We start from the raw sequence: 12,464 nt of genomic DNA, 5'->3' as shown, positions 1-12,464 counted from the left end.
TAAACTAAAACTAAATTAGATAAATATAAAATAATTTAACTAAAGATGTTATATAATATATATTAATTAACATATAATTTGACTGGTTTCTATTTTTTGTTTTATAGTTTCAGTTTTTAGTATTTTCTTATTTTAAAATTTTGTTAGTTTTTTTTAATTATTTACAAAATTTTAGAAAAAGAATACTAAACAATCAAGCTTCTATTGTTTGTAGTGCTTTCTAGTGACTAAGGATCTAAGGTTTGATTGTAGTTTGTATTATCTTTTTTTCTCCTATTTTTATTTTTTTAATTAATTTGATTCTATTTGTTGTTTTCCTCTACAATTTAAAGGTTAAGTACTTTTTTTTTATTTTTAATGTCTTGGGTCAAAATCAAAATCGTCTCCGATTTTTTTTTTACTAATATTATCCTCAACGTTCGAAATCATTTTAAAATCATCATTTTCACAAGAAATATTAACATGAAAATTTTACTCCTAATAAAACACACTCTTCCACTCACTAACCACCCGATCATCATCGTCTTCTCCTTCCATTTTCTGTGGCCTTAGGAAACTCCAAAAAAGAATCGACATTTGATGGTAGTCAGTGGCTAAGAGAAGGGTTGAATCTTGGCTAAATCTTGACTTTTCTTGCACTGTTAATTCATACATTCAGAAAACAAAAGCAATGCCACCACATCAAAATAATTAACTTTTCTTATTATAAAACTCGAAAATTTATGCATCTCTATTTTTTCTAAAAAAATCACTATTTTATTCATGTTTAATGATGATAAAAGGAATATTTTATAGCTAATTGAAAAATAAAACTTAATTTCTAATGCTTATGCAGTTCTAAAAATTAAAATATAGAAAATAAAAATAAAAATAAAAACCTAAATACTACTAGTGATCATGTAAACCTAAATATGGAAGTCAGAAATTAGAATAACAGAAAAATGAAAAACAGGAATTGGAATAGTCACAGGGTTGAAACTTAATAACCTCAGGCTTGAGGGGCGCTAGGCTCTTTAAGGGAGAGCTTCTGGCGCTTCAACTCCTCTATTTCACGCCCTTGCTTTTCTTGCTCCTTGACCAGTTTGCAAATCATGCTAGTCTGATATTTCTGCTCCTCTCTTAATTGATCCAAGGTGGTTTGCAGTTGTACCACAGATGCTTTCAATTGATCCCAATATTCAATTGGGGGGGGGATCTCTCTTGGGGAGGCTCAGGTGCCTTCCTTTTGGGATGATCCTCTGGTACCTTAGAGCTTTCCATCACTTGCTTGGTGATTGGACTTTTCACTGGAATAAATGTATCCACGTGGATCAGGACTTTAACCTCTTGGCATAGTCGAAAGATAAGGTTTGGATAGGCCAGCATGGCATGAGTAGACATCCTGTTTGCCAACTTGTACATCTCATCACGGGAGATTATTTGATGAACTTCTACCTCATTCCCCATCATGATGCAGTGAATAATCACAGCTCTCTAAATAGTAACTTCAGAGCGGTTACTTGTAGGGAGTATAGAACGCCCAATGAAGTCTAGCCATCCTCTAGCAATTGGCTTGAGGTTCATTCTTTTCAGCTGGTTTGGCTTGCCTTTTGCATCCTCAATCCATTGAGTTCCAGGCAGGCAGATGTCCTCTAGGACTTGATCTAGCTTTGGGTTGGCTACCACTCTTCTATTGTAGGAATCAGGGTCATCCCTTTGTAAGGGTAATTTAAAGATCTCTCTCACTCTATCCAGATAAAAATAGATGATCTTTTCCCTAACCATAGTGCGAAAAGTATGGAATGCTGTTCCATCCTTCTTTTGCTTATCTGTCATCCACATATTTGCATAGAAATCATGGATCATGTTGTATCCAACAGTGATCTCAGGATTGGCTAGAATCTCCCAGCCTGTCTTTTGAATTTGCTCTTGAATCTCCGGGTATTCATCTTCTCTTAATTTGAATCTGACCTCAGAGATCACTGGCCTCTTACTCATTATTTTGTGATAATGTTCTTCATGTTTCTTGGTATAGAATCTAACAGGTTTGAAAACAACTATTGGGTCATCTTCCTTCTTATTTCTTGGAGCGGTCTTGTCTCTTGGCATCTTTTCAGAACTAGGGCGAAATGATCAAGGCAGGAGTCAAATGAGTCTCCAAAGACAGAGAAGTCATCCATGATCAGTTCAAAGAAATTTTCTACCATATTAGAGAAGATGGATAGCATACATCTCTGAAAGGTGGCAGGTGCATTGCACAGGCCAAATGGCATTCGCCTATAGGCAAACACGCCATATGGGCATGTGAATGCTATGTTCTCTTGATCCTGTAGATCCACTGCTATTTGATTGTACCCGGAATATCCATCCAAGAAGTAATAAAAAGCATGCCCTGCTAGTCTCTCTAGTATTTAATCAATAAATGGTAAAGGAAAATGATCATTTCTAGTGGCGTTATTGAGCCTTCTATAGTCAATGCACATACGCCACCCTGTAACTGTCCTTGTAGGAATCAGTTCATTCTTTTTATTATGAACCACTGTCATGCCTCCCTTTTTGGGAACAACTTGGATAGGGCTCACCCAGGAACTGTCAGAAATGGGATAAATAATCCCAGCCTCCCAGAGCTTAGTGACTTCCTTCTGCACTACTTTCTTCATAGCTAGATTCAGTCGCCTTTGTGGTTGCACCACTGGTTTGGCGCCATCCTCCAGTAGGATTTTATGCATGCATCGGGTCAGGCTAATACCCTTAAGGTCACTTATAGCCCACCCAACAGCGGTTTTGTGAGTTTTGAGCACTTTAATTAGTGCGTCTTCTTCCTGTGGCTCTAAGCCAAAGCTTATGATTATAGGATAAGTGTCTCCATCTCCCAGAAATACATATTTTAGGGAGGATGGTAATGGCTTGAGCTCGAGTTTTGGAGGTTTATCATCTTCTTTAGGAGTACTTAAAGTCTCATGTATTTCATCTGCTTCCTCCAGCTCGAGTATGGTAACCATGTTTACTTCTTCCACCAGGGAGTCGATGATATCAATGCTCAAGCACTCCTCTGGGGTGTTTGGATGCTGCATGGCTTTGACAGCATTCAGCACATATTCATCATCATTGACTCTTAGGGTTACTTCCCCTTTTTGCACATCAATGAGGGTTCTTCCTGTAGCTAGGAAGGGTCTTCCTAGGATAAGTGATGCACTCTTGTGCCCATCCATATCCAACACCACAAAGTCAGTAGAAAAAGCAAAGGATCCAACCCTAACAATCATATCTTCAACCACTCCTGATGGTATCTTAATATAACCATCAGCAAGTTGAAGGCATATGCAGGTTGGTTTGACTTCACCGGTCAAGTAAAGCTTCTTTATTAATGAAGCAGGTATTAGGTTGATGCTTGCCCCAAGATCACATAGAGCTATCCTTGTGCAAGCATTCCCTAGAGTGCATGATATCATAAAGCTCCCAGGATATTTAAGTTTCTCTGGTAAGCTGTTTTGAATGACTGCACTGGATTCTTCAGTGAGGAAGACTGTTTCTGCCTCTCTCCAATCCTTCTTATGACTTAAGATGCCCTTCATGAACATAGAATAAGAAGGTATCTGTTCAAGAGCCTCTGCAAAAGGAATCTTGATCTCTAATGTTCTGAGATAATCCACAAAGCGAGCAAACTGGTTATCTTTTTACGCTTGACGGAGTTTCTGAGGGAATGGCATCTTGGCCTTATACTCATCAATCTTGGTTGATAGAGGCTGAGTGCCTTGTGTATTGGAAGGGGGGTTACTAGCTTACTTAGGAAGGTTGTTATCAGTATGTGACTGACCACCCTTGCTTGGGTGTTCAATGCCCTTGTTGCTGCCCCCTTCCTGGCATTCAACGCCAGAGGTGGATACCCCCTTTTTGGCATTGAACGCCAATGACATTTCTCTTTGGGCGCTCAACGCCCTTAGAGATGTCTTGGACAGCAGTCTGGTGTTCTTCTGTTAGCTTTTCTTCCTTTGATCTCTTGTTGCACTGAGGTTGGGTGTTTAAGGATTTCCCACTCCTCAGTTGCATAGCCTGACATTCCTCTATTATCTGCTTAGATAACTGTTGTCTTGTTTGACTTAGCTGGGGTTCTATATTCCTGTTAGAAGCCTGAGTTTTTCGCACACCCTTTTGCAATTCCAGTATTTGCTAGGCAATGGCATGTAATTGCTGAGTCAATGGGCCATCCTGTTCTAGAGGGTTGGGTTCAGTAGATATTGCCTTAATCTCTCCTTTCATAGGAGTCTCAGCAGATGAGTACAGATGCTGATTAGTGGCAACTGTCTCAATAAGCTCACGAGCCTCTTCAATAGTCTTTCTCATATGTATGGAACCACCAGCAGAGTGGTCCAGAGATATTTTAGCCATGTCTGAAAGTCTATAGTAGAAAATGTCTAATTGTACCCATTCTGAAAATATTTCAGTGGGACATTTTCTTAGCATCCTTCTATACCTCCCCCAAGCATCATGAAGAGATTCATTATCTCCTTGTTTGAAGCCTTGGATGTCCAGTCTCAGCTGCGTCAGTTTCCTTGGAGGGAAGTATTGATTTAAAAACTTGTCAACTAGCTATTTCCAAATTTTCAAGCTAGATCTGGGCTGGTTATCTAACCACTTCTTTGCTTGGTCCTTTACAGCAAAAAGAAAGAATAATAGTCTGTAGACATCTTAGTCTTCTCCCTCATTGTGTACTGTGTCAGCAATCTTTAAGAAATCTGCCAGGAACTCAGTAGGTTCTTCCTGTGGAAGTCCAGAAGCAGTTTTGCTGCACCAAAGTAATGAGTTGGGGGTTTAGTTCAAAGCTACTTGCTCTGATGGGAGGTATGCTAATACTTCTTCCATAGAAGTCAGCAGTGGAGTTTGTATAGGACTCCAGAGTTCTTCTGAACTCTTCATTACCATTTGGGTTCATGATGAAGAAAGGTAGGAAAAGAAGAAGAATTAAGGATAAAGATGTAAATTATGGTTAAAATGTTTTTGTTTTTATTTTATTTATTAATTAAAAAGCAAAAAGCAAGAAATTTTTGAAAACTAGAAGAGGGAGGAATTAGTTAGGAAGTTTTGAAAACGAAGAAAGAGAAAACAAGTAACTAATTGAGAAAGATTTGAAATTAAGATTTAAATTTGTAATTTAAAATTTGAATTTTAAATTTTGAATTTTGAATTTTGAAATTTTGAAAGTTTGGATTTAAATTTGAAATTGAAATTAGAAAAGATAAGATAGTAATTTGAAAAGATTCGAAAAAAAAGATTTGATTTAAAATTTGAAATTTGGAAAGATAAGATAAGAATTTGAAAAATATAAGATTTGAAATTTGATTTTTGAAAAAGATTTGATTTTGAAATTTGAAATTTGAAATTTGAAATTTGAAATTTGAAATTTTGAAATTAAATTTTAAAATTTAAATTTTGAAATAAGATAAGATAAGATTTTTGAATTTTAAAGAAAGATATAAAGATAAGATAGTAATTTGAAAAAGATATGATTTTTGAAAAGATTTGATTTTGAAAAGATTTGAATTTGAAATTTAAAACTCAAGATAAGATAATGATTTGAAATTAAAATTTGAAATCTTTGTTGCTTTTTTCGAAAATTGAGATAAAGGTAAGAAAATATATTTTATTTTTTTGAATTTAATGAAGAAAAAAAAAAAACAATAAAAAGACACCAAACTTAAATTTTTAGATCTAAGACACCTAGAATTCGAAAATTTTAAAAGAAAAACACAAGAAGACACCAAAGTTAAAAATTTTAGGATCAAAACAAGAAGAAAAACAAGAACACTTTGAAGATCAAGAAGAACACCAAGAATAAGACTTAAAAGATTCAAAGAAAACAAGAACATGCAAATTAAAGGATACCAAACTTAAAAATTTTGAAAACTAAGGACACTAATTTCGAAAATTTTAAAAGAAAAACACAAGAAGACACCAAACTTAAAGATTGACATAAGATTCAAACAAAAAACACTATTTTTGAAAATTTTTAGAAAAAAGACTCAAAGAATCCAAAAAAAAAAGACTCAAACAAGAACAAGAACAAAGACTCAAATCAAAGATCAAGATTAATAAAGAAAGAAAAGGTTTTTGAAAAAGTTTTGATTTTTTTCGAAAAAGAAGAAGAAAATAAAAGACCCAAACAAAATTGAAGACAATACCTAATCTAAGCAACAAGACAATCCGTTAGTTGTCCAAACTCGAACAATCCCTGGCAACGTCGCCAAAAACTTGGTGCACAGATTTCCACACTCCGCACAACTGAACCAGCAAGTGTACTGGGTCGTCCAAGTAATACTTGAGTGAGTCAGGGTCGATCCCACAAGGATTGTGATTTGAAGCAAGCTATGGTTATCTTGTAGATCTTAGTCAGGCGGATAGAAAAGTTGTTTGTTTGTTTAAGGCGCATAAAAGGTAAATAAAGAAAACGTTACTCAATTGATAGTAAAAGTAATAATAAGAAGATGGTTAAGTCTTGGAGATGCTTTGTTCTTCTGGATCTATCCGGTCGTACTGTCTTCTTCAACTGTGAATGATTTCTTCTATAGCAGGCTGTATGTGATCAACCCCCTTCTTAAGAGATCACCAATGCTCCTCCAGATCTGAGCCCCAGGGTAAGTGCGGATCCATTCTGATTGAGGGTGAAGCTCCTGCAGTTCATTCTCCTTAGTGATCCTACTCAAAATGCCACAGACAAGGTCGAATCTTCCAAATCAGAGAATGCTGCACCCTTGGTTCTAGCCTTTACCACAAAGACTCTAATCTCCCCGTACCTCGGCTGAACTGGTGTCTCGAGAAGTCCCCAACGAAGTCGTGAATTAGCCGTCTAAGAGATGTATAATCAAGCTAGTAGTCATCATTGTCCGATGAAGGACTCACTCTGAACCCATGTAGAATGAGTAGTGTGTTAGTCCAAAGCGGGTTAGGAATTTTCCTCAATAAAATGAGGGAATCAGCTTTGCAAGTATAGTCCCAACCCGACAATCGACTGACACCAACATTTGGAAGGACAAATTATCACAATCAAAACCAATATAAACGGGGAGTTTGAATTCCCGGGTCGTCTCCCAAGGACTAGTGATCAATGAGTGCGCAATTTCGGTTGTGAAGGCAACAAGATTTTCAATGAAGAGATAAACAATTAAAGGAATAAAAGAACATTCAAAATTGTAAGTAATGAACTAATAAAGGAATTAAAGAACTAGCTATGTAATATTGACAAGTAGGATATAAAAGAGATTGACGTATGTATGTGTGTGTGTGATTCAAAGCATAAATGGAGTCTTGGCTTGGGATGAGCTAAGGATCCTTTCCTTGTTTGAACCACAACTATGACAATTGTAATGAATTAATCTCACTTAGTTAACTCTCACATCGGAGATTAGATTAAGGAGCATAGTTGTTCTTAATCCACAAATCCTAACTCACTTGCTAATTGCCTTAGCAACAAGTTAGCTTTAGTAGAAATAAGAACAATTAACAATTCAAGAATTATCACTAAATGTTGGACATTCCAACTCTAGGAACCCATAAACTCATTTTTCCCAAGCCAAGAGGTGGAAATTTAGCCCATAATCAAAATTGACATTTCCACAAATACTTGGTAGGCAATAACATAAATCATGATAAAATTGAGAAAATGGTTGAAACTATGAGCAACAAATAATCAAAAGCAACAATAGCAACTCAACCAAGCATATAACAATCATCAATCATCAAAATCATCCACAAGAAATCAAAATTGCAAAAAGTATATATATTAACACTATAACTTTAATTATAAGAAAGAGTATCAAAATTGTAACTATAAAGAGTAGTAATTAAGAGATACTTACAATGGAGGCTAGCACAAACCAAGATCAAAAATAGAAATGGCACTTGAAATGTAAAAACCCTAATATAAACCCTAATTCTATTAAGAGAAAACTTAGAGAAAAACTAAACTAAAACCTCCTACTACTATCTACTATTACTCCTAATGATATGGTATGCTTCTCCTATGTTTGCCCCCTCCAATATGAGCTATGGCCATCATAATTGGGCCTCCAAGCCATTAAAAATGCGAGTCACATGCATTTTTAATGAAGGCATGTGTAGGTACCTGTGGGTACGCACAAATGTATGCGCACGCACACTTGGCCGAAATCTCAGGTTGTGCGCATGCACACCTCACGATGCTTTGAATGATCGTGCGATGCACAAGATTCTGTGCACTTGCACACTTTGCTCTGCTATGCTACCTGTGCGTACGCACAAGAGGCTGTGCGCACGTACACATCGCTTTGCTCTTCTCCTTTGTTTCTTCATGCTTCCTCCTCCTTGCATGCTCCTCTTCCATTCTCACCAAGTCATTCCTACCTTATACATCTGAAATCACACACAAACAACATCAAGGTATTGATGGAAGGCGAATGGAATAAAATAGATCAAATTAAATGTAAAAGAGCATGTTTTCATAATCAAGCATAATTTAGGAGGAAAGCTCAAAAGCATGCTATTTGATGGAATAAGTGTAGGTTTATATGATGAAATCCTCTCAATTCTAACAAAAAATTATCGTAAAATATGGATTTATTAATGAGATAACCTTGTGCCAGTTTAACGCATTCATAATAATGAAGAACGAATATGCATCTTAGAATAGAGAATCAACATGTATTGAGATAGAATAGTAGTTTTTTATTAATCCATAAACTCAGTAGAGCTCCTCCCCTCAACCTAGGAGGTTTAGGAACTCATATTGATAGAAAATATAATCATAAACGTGTAAAGTGTCAAAAATTCTCGAAGATTGTCAAAGTTCTCAAATAAATACTAGACTAATGACTAAGGATTACATAAGAAGGGTAAAACAGTCTTTTAGTGCAAAAATCCACTTATGGGGCCTACTTGGTGAGTGTTTGGGCTGAGCTTAATTGCGATCCACGTGCTAGGAGGCCTCTAGGGTGTTGAACACTGGCTAGGGGGTCCTTTATGGGCATTTGATGCTGGTCTCTTCTCCTTTGGGCGCTGGACGCCAGAATAGGGCAGGAGGCTGGCGTTAAACGCCAGTTTTGGGCCTTCAATTCTGAAGCAAAGTATGGACTATTATACATTTCTGGAAAGCTCTGGATGTTAGATTTCCATAGCCATTGAGATCGCTCCATTTGGACTTTTTTTTCTCAAGAAAATCTCTTTCGAGTGAACGGAGGTCAGATCCAGACAACATTTGCAGTGCTTTCTTTGCCACTGAATCAGACTTTTGCTCAAACTCCTCAATTTCAGCCAGAAAATATCTGAAATTGCATAAAAACACAAAAACTCAAAGTAAAATCTAAAAATATAAAATTTTCACTAAAACCTATGAAAACTTAATAAAACTTAAACAAAACATACTAAAAACTATATGAAAATGATGGCAAAAAGCGTATAAAATATCCGCTCATCAATGGGCACCAAAGGCAAGCAACAATCTAATTGCTTTCAGTCTAGCCACAGGAACAAATGACTCATCAAAGTTAATTCCTTCTTCTTGATCATACCCTTGTACAATTAATCTAGCTTTATTTCGTACCACACTACCATCCTCACCCAATTTGTTTCTAAAGATCCATTTTATGCCGGTTACCTTCTTACCATTTGGGTACAGAACTAGAGCCCAAACTTCATTCTTTTTAAATTGGACCAGCTCTTCTTCCATTGCTTTAACCAACAATGGATCTTCAAGTGCTTCCTTCACATTTTGGGGCTCCATTTGAGATAAAAGAGCAAAGTTGTTGAGTTTGGCTCTCTTTCTACTTGAGGATCTAGTGGTGACTCCTTGGGATGGATCTCCAATGATGAATTCATGTGGATAGTTCTTCAAGAACTTCCATTCTCTGAGCCTTTGTGAAAAAATTTCAGTTTGATCTTTATTTTATTCTGCAGTGTTCACATTTCCAGAATCTCCAACTTCTGTGGAAAACAAAATATAATTATCTCTAGAATTTTGATTAGAAGAGTCAGAGCTAACATTTTCAACAGCGAGAACCGATCTATCCTTTCCTTGATCCTTTTGTGAATTTGATTCATCTACAGTTCCTGCATCATCTTCTACAACAACACTCGGAATGGTGTTAGTATCACAAAATGAGACATGTATAGACTCTTCTATGGTTCGATGTTCTTTGAGATAAACTTTATATGCTTTACTAGTGGTTGAATAACCAACAAAGATACCCTCATATGATTTTGGATCAAATTTTCTAAGATTGTCTTTAGTGTTCAATACAAAATATTTACATCCAAAAATATGAAAATACTTAAGATTGAGATGTATTCCTTTCCAAAGCTCATAAGATATTTTCTTTAAAACTTTTCTAATCATGGTTCTATTCAAAATATAACAAGCTGTGTTTACAGCTTCTGCCCAAAGGAATTTTGGAACTTTATTTTCGCAAAGCATTGCCCTAGCCATTTCTTGGAGACTTCTATTTCTCCTTTCAACAACCCCAGGGGGTTCTAGGACATGAGAAATTATGAGAAATTCCAACTTCATCACAAAAGATTTCAAAATCTTGATTTTCAAACTCTTTTCCATGATCACTTCTTATGTAAACAATGTTCAAATCCTTTTCATTTTGGATCTTTTGTAAATAGTTGAAAAAGCAATGAAAGCATCATTTTTATGAGTCAAGAAAAGAACCCATCCATATCTAGAATAGTCATCAACCACTACTAAACCATAATGTTTGTCTCCTAAGCTTTGAGTCCTAATAGGACCAAAAAGATCAATGTGTAGCATTTCTAATGGCCTTTTGGTTTGAATGTCATCCTTGGGCTTAAAAGAATATTTAGTTTGTTTGCCCAATTGACAAGAATCACAAGTGATGTCTTTATTGAATTTTATGTTACGAAGACCTCTAACCAAATTTTTCTTTACAAGTTTAAAAATTTAAAACATGCTTGCTGGTGCAGAATTTTAAACCACAAACTAATCAGCAAGTGCACTGGGTTGTACCAAGTAATACCTCAGGTGAGTGAGGGTCGATCCTAGAAAGATTGATGGACTAAGTAACAATAATTGAGTAATTCACTTAGTCAGACAAGCAGAAAATAGTATTTTGGGTTCAAAAGCATTAAACAGAAATTTAAGAATTAAGAAAACAATTAGCAATTCGGTTGTGAGAAGTATGTGAGAAAACAGTTAAGGTTTTAGAGATATTTATTTTTCCAGATTAATAGTCCTTTACAAATACCTCAATCATGTAAGATTCAATTCATGTCAAACTTTATTTGACTAAACCCTAATTCCTTGGTAAGTTAATGTAGATTAAAGGGAGGTTCAATTCTAGTTTATTTATAGCCACATAAACCCTAATTACCCAAATATAAGATGATTATACGTCACGTATCACGTTAAGTCCAGGAAATTAAAGATTTAGGAGGAGTTACTTTCAAGTTGTTATTCAAGTGAGTTAACTTTTCTAAGAATCAACAAGAATTCATGTAGAAAAAGAGCTATCTTCCAATATACTCAAATTCATAAGATGAAGAACGAAAGTAATCCTTGAATATAAATAAGTACATTGATTGAAAGTATAATGATAATAATATTAATCCATATAATAAACAGAGCTCCTAACCTTAACAATGGAGGTTTAGTTTCTCATGGAGAAAATAACCCTAGTAGAGAAAAGTGTGTAAAGTGCGGAAGAGGAGAAGAAGCTGCTAGGTCAAGATATCTTCTCCTTTTATATCTAATCCTAATAAATGTAAAATATAATTTCTAAAACTCAAAAATATCTTATCTTAATTCAAAACTAATTTTAAAAACTAAATTAAATCAAAAGATTTGGTGAAGATCACGTGGAAACCCTTCTTTTTCAGCATAATGCCGCCAAACATGAGACTGGTGGCATTTGGCGCCATGTATGAAGCAAATACGCACGCATTCCTAGGCTTCTGGCACCAAACTTGAGGGAATGTGGCACCAAACTTGAGGATGTGGCATTTGGTGCCACATTGGTCGAATCAAATTGTGAGTTTCTTGTGACCATGGCGCCATGGTGCCAGAGAAAAAGTATAAACTATTATATATTATTGGAAAGCTCTAGAAGTTGGCTTTCCAATGCCACTAGATCCGTGTCAATTGGACCTTTATAGCTCAATTTATATCCGTTTGAGTGTGAGGAGATAAGGGTTGACAACATCCACGAATTCTCTTTGCACTTTGGCAAACTCGCCTGAAGGCCACCTATAATAAATCAAATAGCAAAACAACTCAAAGTAGTATTCATGGTGGCTTAAAAAACCTAAATCTTGATTTAATTCAACAAATTCACATGCAAATCACTAGGAAAAGGTAAGAAAAATGCTCATGCATCACAACACCAAACTTGAATTGTTGCTTGTCCTCAAGTGACTAAAAATAGTATAAACCTGAGATGTGAATTTGTATGAGAGTTGAGTTTTCAATTAAGCTCCTGTCTATCTTCTAAGTTGGGTTA

Source organism: Arachis ipaensis, chromosome B08 (assembly GCF_000816755.2).
Source record: "Arachis ipaensis cultivar K30076 chromosome B08, Araip1.1, whole genome shotgun sequence".
In the NCBI taxonomy this organism is placed as follows: domain Eukaryota; kingdom Viridiplantae; phylum Streptophyta; class Magnoliopsida; order Fabales; family Fabaceae; genus Arachis; species Arachis ipaensis.
The sequence above is the reverse complement of the archived record's forward strand: the minus strand, read 5'-3'. Positions refer to the sequence as shown.